The following is a 12,708-nucleotide window of genomic DNA, read 5'->3' as shown; positions in this document are numbered from 1 at the left end:
TAATTATACATTTCTTGGGGTAACCACAATCTCGTAGACACTTGTCTAATATGGAGTCTTGCTCATAATAATGATTGATGGAGCTACAATTGCTATGGATACATAAATATTGCTCTTAAGGGAGATTGGGCCTCATTACACGGATGGCAGTGAACCATGGCGCTGTTAGCGCCATGGTTCATGCCGGTAAAATACCAGCACCGCCTTGGTGGAAACGGTAATTACTGCCCTATTCCAAGGTTGGCGGGGCGGTAATTCCCCCTTCCACCATTGCCCTTCCCCATTCCCATTTTTGCCCCATAGGGCTCTATGGGAATGGGGAAAGCGCTAATTATGGTACCGCAAATTGCGGTACCGTAATTAGCTCCCTGGTCCCTTTGCGGGTTGGTTTTTAACGCCTGCAAAAAGCAGGCGTTAAATTCCCCAACCCGCAAAGGGACCTCGTAGTAAGGCGGTAAGGATTTACCGGTACCGGTAAAATACTGGTACCGGTAAACCCTTACCGCCATCCGTGTAATGAGGCCCATTGTCTTTTAATGCCCTCGGTGGTAGCTCTCATAGAGCAACACGGTATTGCAGGCCATATTTTTCCTTAATAGACAACAGGTAAGTCTGTTCCATTCATTTCTAATATATGTTTCTGAAAAGCCCTGCCAGATGAATATCAGATAATCTATATATCTCTCCCACAATTTAATGTGACCGAAAAATTGATTAGTCGGCTTTAGAACATGCATATGTTCATAGTGGGACATATATAGGATTGCACGGCTGGGAGCAAAAACTGCCCCCATAGCTGTACTCTTTATTTCTTGGAAATTCTGTTTGTTGAATTGACATTAGTTGTATTCTCAATGCTAATATCATCATTTAACTAATGAAATGATATGGAGTTTTACTGTCTGGGGCCATGGTATGCAAAATGTCCCGAATGCAGTCAGTTACCTCCTGTCGAGGGATGTTAATGTACTGAGCCTGGATGTCCACAGTTACAAGTAATTCTGAGTGCTCATCAAATTTCATGTTTTCAAAGATTTTAATGGCAAGTTGGGAGTCTTTGAGATATGTTTCAATGTTCTGACTTAATGGTTGTAAACAGTGGTGTACACATTTGCAGAGAGGTTTCAAAATGCAGCCTCCACCTGAGACTATTGGTCACAGCTTGCATGAAAAACTTTAACTGTGGCAACATATGTGAGGGTAGGGCCCTTTGGGTCCCGTGCATGCAATGCATGGGTTTGCAGAATAACTCTGACACCAAATAATCGAACCAACTCAGGAAGATGGCAAAGGTGCTATTTTATCAACAATTATCTAAAACAGGGAGTTACCGCCGACATCAACGGACATTCGCTCGAGCTCTTTCCAACTCAACTCTGCTCAACTCAGCTTAGTTTAGCTCATCTCAATGCATTTCATAAAAAACATGCACTTTATACTTGAAATTCATCAGAGGTGACATCATACTACGTGGCAAATGAGAAAACCTATGAGGGGTTGTGATACGTTCAAGGGGAAAATCTAAGTATACTTTCTATAAGGGAGGGATTGTGATTGGTTATCTAATATCAGGTGGACAAATTATGCCTACCTCTAAAGACATGTCATCTTTAACACTATTAAGTACACAGTATATCATTGGCTTTCAAAACTATAAGGCGCTTAATTATACATCCCTCTACAATTGGTTGGCACGCTCGTGCCCTTCTGGAACATTTGGCTCACTTAACAGCACGTGAGCTCAAACCCAGGTGGCAGCAGGTGGACTTGACTGTACCTCGCCACCCAATTAGCCCATCATCTCTCACCACCCATGCCTTCTGCCATGAAGATTGTCTTTGAACTTGGCCTTGCAAAGTATCCTTGTCTCTGGGAATATAAGGGAGTACGAGCATGCACCATCGTTATACTCGAACTCCAAGCTCAGCTCTCTTTCCATCCTTGGCTCACGTGACAGGAGACCACGATCTGGTCCATTTTGCAGCATTTAAATTTTTTAAATGAATAAAAGTTAGCACACTTGGTGTTGTTGCTGTGTACCTTAACAAGGGATGATTCAGCATCTCCTGTTCACCACCTTTAAGAATAGAAAACCAGTCTTGGAGGCTTCAGCTTTGACACCAAGCCAGACAGCCCTTCTAGACCCTTTCATGATCTCAGCTACTTCTTGCTGCGACACAGCTCTCAGCTTTTCTCTCCATGGGTCCCGGCTTACTAAAATATGTGACACTGATATTCAGCTTTTATACAATGGCGGCTCTGCCTGCAGTCTATTCACTACTTGTGGCCAGTATCTAAGATTACTTAATCTACTTGCATTAAAGCATCTATACAATTATTGAACGGCTTGCATTTTCTGTAATGCTTCTCACACGTGCAATCTTCCATTCGCATATGAAGGTTTACTCGATTCTTTACTACATCATCAATTTCTATAAGGTCCATGCATTCTCTTCAGCCAGTATTCTTCAGGGTGTCACACTCGTCTCTCGTGACGTCACTAGTTCCTCTTTCTTTCTCTCTTTCTCATATTCCTTCAGGTAGTTCCTTCCTCAGATTGTCATCTCTTCGGGGATACATTTGATCGGGTTTTCTCAATGGATATCCTCTTTCGAATATACACTGCGGAATTGACACAACTGTAGGTTTCATGCATGGTACACTCTCGGACTTGCAACATATAGGTAGTAGGGGGGCAGGATTTCCTGCAGTGGCACGTAGATCCTCCTATACATATGCATACATTGGGCACTGGCATCATGAAAGTATGTTTTATAGGCCACTTCTGCCATATCTTATTGCACAAATGCATGATAAATATGTGCCTTATGGTAGCATTGCATGTATATATTTTGGGCACATGTATCATGAACATATGCTTTACAGTTGAAGCTTTGGCACGTATTGTGGACAGAGGAGCCATCATGTGTTTTTGCAGTGACAGTGCTGGTATATATTGTGAGTAGGGACAGTATTATGTGTATTTTATAACGGCAAAGGGAGCATATATTGTGGGCACATGAATCATAAAACCGTGCTTTAAAAGGGAACCACTGGCTTATATTATTGGCACCTGCATCATATAAATATGTTTTACAATGGCAGTGCTGGCATATATTCGTGGCACAAGCATCACAAAGTTCATTTTACAGCAACATTGCCGGCATATTCTGTGACCAAAGGCATCATGAACATGCCTTTTAAAGAGATATTGTTGCAATATACTGTGAGTACGACATCATGAAACTGTTTTATACTGGTAAAGTTACCATACATTGTAGGCACAGCAGCATGAATGTGTTTCAGAGAAGGAATGCTGGAATGTGTTGTGGCCACAATCATCAGGAACATGTACTTTATACAGTGGCAGTGTTGAAAAATATTATGGGCGCAGGCATCATGAACATAGGTTTTACAGTTTTACAGTGTCACTGCTGGCATATGTTATGAGTAGAGGCATCATGAAAGTTTGTTTCACACTGTCAGTGCTGGTATGTATTGAGGACACACGTATCATGGAAATGTGTTGGAAAATGATCCTGTGTGCTGTTGGTAAACTGGCATCTGTTGGATTTAGCCATGTACTACTCTAAATACAGAAATGTTTATCAATTGTATATCTTTTTGCCCAGTTTTTCACCTAAATGATACTGTGAAATGCTCAATTCCAACCTATTATTTTGAAAATCGCCTCTGGACAAGGACCCCACCCAGCGAACCTCTTTTGTCTAGTTCAGGCTTACACTATATGCTCAGTACTTCATGCTATTTCGGGTGAAGATATTTATGCCCCTCCACTGAAAAATTCACTGGTGTCTATTGAATTATTATAAGTAGGAGGAAGTCAGCATCACAAATCAAGATTTGTGTGTTGTCAGGGGTAAACTGGGTTAACATTAGATGTTTTAATGCCATCTATCTTGATAACATCTACTCCATTATCTCAGTTTAGATGGGTGTAGTGGTTGATTTTCAGGATTATTTGTAATCTGCTTAATTGCAGCATGCGATATAGAAGTAGCAGATCAAGGAGAATGAGGAGATATGGTACAGAAGAGTAGAACAAGTAGAGCCCCTGGCATGCTGGTGGACAAACATGGATTTGGGAGTAGAACCTAGGTTGGGAAACGATTTGAAATTTATTGGAGGGGAAAAATAACATTAAATTCAGGGTGAGGACTTACACTCCCAATTGTTACAGTCAATTTATTAGGAGGAGATAGTCCATAGTGCTCAAGTGAGCGTGGCACTCAGTAGAAATATTCAGGGGATAATAGGCAGCACTCTGAATGAGTCTACCAGGGGCTTAAGGTACTCCCAGACACAATTCTAAGGCCAATGCAGCCCCTTTACCACTCCAGAAATCCAGAACCGCTAAGTGAAGTACATGTTTCATTCAATGGCATGTGGGTGTTAAAAGCAGGAGGTCATTTCTAATAGTTTGACAATAAAGTGTCTGTCAGTGATGCCTCTGTTAGAGATGGGACCCATCTGATCCAAGGATGGTTTGTCCCAAAATGGTTTTACATAATTCACTGATAGGTTCCCTGGTTTCAACGAAGTATTCAGGATGTAATGATACAGGAGGAGAAGAAAAGAAAGCAATTAGACACTAAGCATTTCTCTTCTTCCCAGACAGGGTTAACATTTGAATTGAGCTATTATGCCAAAGGATGTGGATAACCAGGTTTCCAATCCATGAGACGTGGGGTTGAACAAAGAAGAGGAGAAGGAAGCAGCATTACAAACCTTGCTTATAATGCAGTAATCTTGCTTTTCTTTCAGTGTTGGGATTGCATGGGCAGTATTGGTCAAGAGGAGGAGAGGATGATGTGCAGGCAAGGGCTTGGAAGGATAGGATGGGCTTTGTGGTCTCCCCAGAGGATGGGAAAGGCAAGTGCAGTTACAACTGGTGAATTTTTTATTTGGTGGGGTGTAAATGTTTCCCACAAATATGCAGGAGTGACCTGGCATAGCTAGGGAGCACAAAACAACCGAGGTTGGTTTGAGTGAACGGGGGGCTTCCTCACTGTAGAATTGTTTTTAAAATAAAGAGTTAAAGTGATAGAATTACAGAACATTTTCTGTGAGAAATTGGGTAAAAGTAGGTAAAAAGCCACACACTTTGCATTTGGTTTTGTCGGGTAACTCATTAAAAAATCCAACTAATGCAAGTCACCAACAGTGCACAAGTTCTTTTTCCAACACATTTTGACTCTGGCTGCACCCATACATTTCCATTCTGCCTGCACCAACATATGCCATTAGTCCCAAATAAGAACATGTGCATAATGGCAGTTATAAAACTATAAGAAAACATGTCAATGCTGGCTCTGCCAACTTATGCCAGTTTCCCCACGTAAAAACACTCCTTTTGGCATTGCCAGTAAAAATGCTGTGTCACAGTAAGAAAATATAGCCAGACTGTCTGCATCAATGTAGGCCAGTCTAGCCACATGATACACATATCGTGATTGCTTTACCATAGATGGTCAGTAATAAATGTCATGCCACAGTAATAAAAGATACCCAGACTGGCTGCACCAAAGTATTCCGGTCTAGCCAGGTAATATTGCTTATCATGTTTGCTTGACCATTAATGCCCAGTTAAAAATACCATGCCACAGTGAGAAAATATAACCAGCCTGAATGAATTGAAGTGTGGCAGTCTAACCATGTAATAATACTTACCATGTTTGCTGTACGATTGATGCCCACAGGGAGGAAGTATAGCTCAGGGGCAATGCATTTGTCTTGGAAACAAGACAACACAGCAACACAGGTTCTTATCCTGACCCCACACTTAGAAACCACACGCTGGTATTAAGCGCGTTACGAAAGAACAATTATAACAGTAAAAAATACATGCCATGCCACAGTAAGAAAAAATATGCAGACTGGCTACACAAAACTATGCCAGTCTAGTCACGTAATTACACTTATAATGTTTGCTTCACCAGTGATGCCAGTAAGAAAGAACATGCCACAGTAGGAATATGTATCTGGATACTCGCGGTGGACCAGAGAATGAAACATAGAATACCCCTGTCTCCTGTTCATCTAGCAATATGCAAGCCACACACTCCATGACATATAGATGGTCATATCAAATTGCTTATATAAACACTCCGACTCAAGATTCTTATACTAATATCAAATAAACATATTGCATGATTTATTTCATCACAGTAATTTTCCTTGCTTTAGCATATTGTACAAAAAACATCACATGACAAAACATGACAAAAAATATTTCAATGGACTTCATTTTTCTTTCATCTAGTCACAATTTTTTCATTGTGTTCAAATGTATTCATTGTTTTCAAAAAATATCTCGTCACAAAGTTTGTTAGGTGCGAGCAGGTTGTTTCTCAAACTGATATATCTTTGGGATGTAGTGTCAATGCGTTTTGGCGTATATCCGTAGAATGAACCCCATCCTAGAGAAGGTTTTTCCAGAGGTCTTCATCAGGACAGATGATGATCTTCTCTTCTGATCATAGATGAGATTTCTAACCCTTAATTTCTTCCCATTTTAAAAAAATATAATCAGACGAGAACACTGAGTCAATAGGGTGAGTAGCATTGGTTAAAAACTGCTATTGTGGGGGGTGGGGCTATTCTACTAACCTTTCTTTTAGTAGAATTGGAACAGGTACATCTTTTTATGGGTTCATTTTCCTGGAGCCTTACAGTTTGTATCTGTTGGATAAGCATACAGAATGTCTGTTATAGAGATTGACACTTCTTTATAAGAGGTCATTTAATGCCATAAAATGGGTAAGGCTGATGAATAAAACACATACCTGGCAGAACTACAACGGTGTTAGTTCATATCTCGTGGTGTATCACAGGCTTGACTCCCGTGTGGTTCCTACAAGTGAGATAAAGAGGAGGGGGACCCCATATTATAGTCACACATTGTGGCCTGTCTGTGAGACAAAACGTTTGTTATATATATTGCTCAGGAAAATGCTGCTATATGACCTTCTGATTAGGTTCTCTTATTATGCATACGTTTGGCGTTTGCCTCTGTCTCTGTTTCATGATAGCGCTTAATTGAGAAACTTATTAGTGCATTGATGTAATTGTGGCATCAACTGTTTACTAATTCACTAAGGACAAGGCAAACGGGTTTTATTATGTGGAGCTGAGAGGCTCCCTATCTGGAGAAAATCACCAAATATATTGCTGTCTTATTTGGCTTTAGACTTTATCTTATTTTTACATAATTTTGTTTGCAATGTCGCGCAGCCTGCCGGTACTGAGGTAGAAACCCCTTCCCTCACAGACTTACGCAGGCAAAATGTCATCTTACCTTCTTTTTGATTCAAAAGGTTGTATCTTTCCCGTCCACACGTGGTGTCTCGGACCAATTCAAAAGCCGAATGGATTTTCACTCAATCTTATTTTTTCGATTACTGGACGCGCTGTTGTGGGCATAGAAAGGGGACATAGTCTCCTGGCGTTCACCAAGTGGATTCCAACTTGCGCCCTGTTAGCACGGGGCCGCGTTACAGAGTCAATTACTGATTGTGATGCTGTGCGCATGGAGGTAGAGAGAGGACCCAAGGCTCCTGACGTTGTCAAAGTTTCCTGTTGATTTTTACATTTTTTCATTGTTGGGTAGTTATAATCCATCGAGTGTGGACTAATGAGTGTTTAAGACATATGTTAGAAAAATTTTGAAACGCCAAACTCATTATCTAGCGCTGGGTTGCTAATAAAAATAGAGAAAAGACTCTGCATATGAAAAACATTTTGTGCTTCACAAAGATTGTGTTCCAACAATTGTTGAAACCCACTCATATAAAGGTGTTAACCGGAAAACAATATATTTGCCCCTGATATGTCAGTTTGGAAAACCATCTCTGCCACATACAGTTTACAGCCTGCTTATGTCCATTACATATATCATATGTTGAAACGTGTAGGATGATTATTGCCATGTGACCATATTATGTTTAATCATAGCGTCCAAGTTATGGAACTCCCTCCCTGTTACAATTAGAGCGGAAGACTCTTTCAATACCTTCAAAGCCAATACTAGATCTTGGCTTTTCAACCAGCTTTAAGGCCGGCTTCGCGCTTCTTCCTGACCTACCCTGACTTGCCGACCGCTACTATCACCTATCGGCACTGAAACTACTGTACATATGTATATAAGATCCTCTTGTAAATGTATATAATGTTTCTTTTTTATACCTGCATATCTGATCCCATGTGTAAATGTTTAATGATTATCTGTTATACCTGCATATCTGTAACCTTGTACAAATTGCGCCCTGATGCCTCCGGGCCTGTTGGTTTGCGCGTTATAAATAAAAATACAAATACAAATACAAATTATCACCATTCATTCTCTGATGTGTGCCTAAAACGACATGAATAGTTATTATTGTTCATTGACAGTATTTCTCGTAGGCAGGATGACATCTTGTTTTCTATCCAAAATGTTGTTAATTACATGCATATAATTAATGATTCATGTTTATTGCATATCAATATGCCCTCAAGGGTTACAATATTTGTTCTTTCACCTGTATTTCATCACATGTTTCACATGCCTCTTTAGTATTGGATATGGGAAAGGATACTTATATCTGCAGGTGTTTCTAGTCACTGATGATACTGCTAAAGGAATAAGTTCCATGCTATGGCTGAGTTTAAACCATTCTTCACACTATCCAATTTCTGGATCCATTTCTGTTCAAGTCTCTTTAATTCTAGGCCTCGGTCTCCTCCTCTTGCTTTGGCTTTTATAATTTGGATCACATACCATCTGAACTCTGTATATTTATGCTTTTTTTGTAGGTAGTGGTCTACAAGAGGTTTGTCTGGGACACTGTTTTTCAAACAGGAACGATGCTCGCAAATGCGTTCCCATACTGGTCGCTTCGTTTTGCCTGTGTACCATAAATTGCATGGGCATCTTATACCATAAATGGCCCATGCTGTTTTACAATTTGTAAATTCATTTAGTTTCCACTCGATATGGTATAGGTTGATGGTTTTTGTGGTAGTTGTTAAATCGCATACCGAGTATTGACCACACTTGTGGTGGCCCGTTACGGGCGGTAAGGCCCACAGTGTGGTTTGATCTGTTTTCTATTTTTGTTCCTCTTTGTGTGTATGAACCAACATCTGCTTTAGGTTGTTGGTTTTTTAAAGGCAAATCTGGGTTTTGACGGATGGAAATCAGGAGTATTTACCAGCGGACAGTATTTCAAAACACTCTTTTTGATCGCTGAGCTTATCGGACTGTATGTCGTCACACAGGTAATTCTTTCTTCCATATTTCCTGTCTGTTTCATCAAGCATGTTTCCCGTCTGATGTTTCTGACTCTCCTTTTTGGGTTCACTATGCATTTACTTGGGTAACCTCGTTGTTTCAATTGATTTGTTAGATCGAGTGCATGTTCATCGAATTGTCGGATGTCAGAGCAATTCCTTCTTATTCGGAGAAACTGACCGAACAGTAAGTGGAGTTTTAAAATGTTTGGGTGATAGCTAACGAAATGAAGTAGTGTATTCTTATCCATTGGTTTCCGAAAAAGCGTAGTTTCTAACTTGCCTCCCCCTGTTTTTTAAATTATTAACTTAAGGAAAGGAAGCATATGTTTGTCTGCCACCATAGTAAATTTAAGGAAGGGGTCCTGAGTGTTCACCCATTCTTTAAAGAGATCTAGTTCATGTCTTGTACCAGTCAAAATTCTGAAAATATCGTCAATGTAACAATTCCAATTTTCTATGTGATGTTGAAAAGGATTCTGTGTCAAGGAGTTCCCCCCTTCTCACCTGAGTCCGTTCTTTACTGGTGTCCTTGGTCGATGCCTTCTTGCGGATGGACCGGGTCTTGAAGAAGGCTGCCCGATTCTCTTCCGAATCCAGAATGCGTTCAGTTTCCGGGACGCCGAATCCAGGAATCCAGGAGGCAGTGGAAGCACGCTAGCTAGGAATCTCAGAGGTAAGTAGAAAGGGGAGGACTAGGAAGGGATAGCGGGATTAGAAAAAGGAGAAGAACTGCGAGCTACGGAGCACACGTCTGGTCGCTACTTCGCAATAGCATTGAGACGCGCGGAGCCGTGGAAGGCGTGGTCTATTAGTATAAAAGGCTACGTCCAGCACATGGAGCGAGAAGGGATTACGCTGGACAGCCATGTTGGGAGTATTAATGAGTTTAAGCCCGCTGTGACAGGGACCAAGAAGCCCAAAAGGGGGGCACTCTGTGATTCATGACAGCATGCCTCCTCCGAAGACCTTTCCCTCCAGGTTTGCCCGGGTGAATGAGATGAAATCTTCTGAGCAGTCGAGGGGCCTTGATGTTTGACATAGGCTCCCAGGTTCTTTCACTAGGTGGATATTCTTTCCATTCAACCAGATATTGAAGCTGGCCCCTTCTATACCTGTAATCACATATCCGGGACACCTCGTATTCCAATTGGTTGTCGACCAGTATAGGAGGAGGTTTGCAGGGTTTCCGGGAAGATGGATAGTAGGGTTTCAGCAAAGATGTGTGAAAGACTGGGTGTATTTTCTTCCAGGAGTCTGGCAATTTGATCCGATAAGAAACGGGATTTATAACTTTTTTGATGGGAAATGGTCCATAGTATCGAGGGGCCAATTTACTCGGCCGTAGATGTCGGGGTAGTAATTTTGAGGACAACCAGACCTGGTCACCGTTTGCATATTTCTTGGTCTGTGTTCTGGCCTTCTCCAAGAATTCCTTGGCCTCCTTATGTATATTGACAAGGGTTTTGATCCAGGAGTCAACTGTAGTTACTGGTGTAGGTTGAGGAAGAACAGAAGGCAGGACCGATGGATGGAAACCTTGACTGCAATAAAAGGGGCTGGTCTTAAGTGCCGAATGGTCGGAATTGTTGTAGGCAAATTCAGCCACGGGTATCAGGAGGGATCAGTCATCCTGAACCTTAGTGGCAAAGCATCGAAGATACTGTTCCAGGGTTTGATTGACACGTTCTGTGGCTCGATTGGTTTGAGGGTGATATCCTGAAGAAAGGGCACGTTGGATTCCTAAGCATTGACAGAGACTTTGCCAGAATTGTGAGATGTATTGAGGTCCACGATCCGATATGATGGCAGTGGAAGCACGATAGCCAGGAATCCCGGAGGTAAGTAGAAGGGGGAGGACTAGCAAGGGATAGCGGGTTTAGAAAAAGGAGAAGAACCGTGAGCTACAGAGCACAAGTCTGGTCGCTACTTCGCAATAGCATTCAGATGCACGGAGCCGCGGAAGCCGTGGTCTATTAGTAGAAAAGGCTACGTCCAGCGCATGGAGCGAGAAGGGATTACGCTGGACGGCCATGTTGGGAGTATTGAGTGTAAGCCCGCTGTGACAGGGACCAAGAAGCCCAAAAGGGGCGCACTCTGTGATTCATGACATTCTGATTGGTGAGGACAAAAGTTGTTTCAAAAGTTTCCATATACAGATTTACGATATCAGGTGCGAAAGTTGCCCCCATGCTGGTTCCATGGATCTGTTGGTATATTTTAGTTTCAAACATGAAGAAGTTTACAGTCAAGGCCCCTTCGTGCATTCTAAGATGAATGCTGATGGAACTCAGCCTCCTCGGTCCGGTCTTTGATCTAGATATTCCTTTAGTACCTTTAAGCTTTCAATATGTGGTATACTTGTTTAGAGGGCTTTGATGTGGAAGGTCACTAGAATGTCATTTTCTTCTATCTTGAGATTGTTAAGTATATTAATAATCACCGTACTATCTCTGACGTATGATTTCATTATTTCCACAAAAGGATGTAGGAAAAAGTCAACATACTGGGACAATGGTTCCAGAATTGACCCGATTGCTGAGACAATTGGTCTCCCAGGTGGATGCTTGCCGTCTTTATGCATTTTTGGCAGGATGTAAAATGCTGCCAGGGTAGGATGAGGTTTGTTTAGAAAATGCCTTTCATCTTCATCTGTCCACCCTTCTCTTGCAGCATGCAGAGTAAGACTATTGATTTCTTCCTGCAGTCTTTGGGTAGGGTTCACGTCAAGTTGTTTATGGTGTTTCACGTTGTTTAAAAGCTTCATAGCTTCTTTCCAATAATCGTCTTTTCCCAGATCACCATTCCACTGCCTTTATTGGCTGGTTTTATTAAGAAATCAGGAGATGCATCTAGATTTTTGATTGTATCTCGTTCGTCCTTATTCATGTTGTCTCTGGTGTAATTTTTGCACTTAATGGCATTTTTAACTTCATTGAGCACCTTGTTTTTCAAGGCATTCATTTCTGCGCAGATGGTAGCTGGGGGAGGCATGAATGACAGTGGTAATTTGAGCCCTGTGGTACTTTCTTTTTTGTCTCTATCATTATTGGTTTTGTCCGAATTTCTAAAAAAATATTTTAATCCGACTGTTCACAAAAACCTTCTTAGTTCTGCCTCTGTTTGGAAACGATCTGATTTTTTTCATAGGTACAAACCTCAGACCCCTGGACAGGACTTGTTCCTCAATTGATGTTATCTCATGGTCGATTAAATAGAATTTTGGAGTTACCACATCTCTTCCTGGCGGTCTATCCACTGACGTGTACGGACTCCATACTCCTGGGTTGGTCTGCTTCTTCTTGGTCTGCATAAGCGCCCCCCTCGTGACCGAAAAGACTGCTGAGGCTATGCATTCGTAGCTCCGGAGGTGGATGGATCTTCATCTCCTCCTAACTCCGACTCGCTTCCGCTAGT

At 41.6% G+C, this 12,708-nt stretch overlaps 1 protein-coding gene across 1 annotated transcript in view; it reads right to left on the bottom strand.

Moving 5' to 3' along the window:
- The window catches only part of LOC138467731 (cdc42 effector protein 3-like), an 86,055-nt gene extending 78,593 nt beyond the window's left edge, over window positions 1-7,462 (bottom strand). The window contains exon 1 of the mRNA XM_069607936.1: window positions 7,319-7,462. The gene's annotated coding sequence lies outside the window, so the exon portion shown is untranslated. The remainder of the gene's footprint in view (window positions 1-7,318) is intronic.
- Between the last annotated feature and the right edge of the window lie 5,246 nt (window positions 7,463-12,708).

Source organism: Ambystoma mexicanum, chromosome 4q (genome assembly GCF_040938575.1).
Source record: "Ambystoma mexicanum isolate Mex_15411 chromosome 4q, UKY_AmexF1_1, whole genome shotgun sequence".
NCBI lineage: Eukaryota > Metazoa > Chordata > Amphibia > Caudata > Ambystomatidae > Ambystoma > Ambystoma mexicanum.
This window is presented reverse-complemented; position numbering and strand designations above follow the sequence as displayed.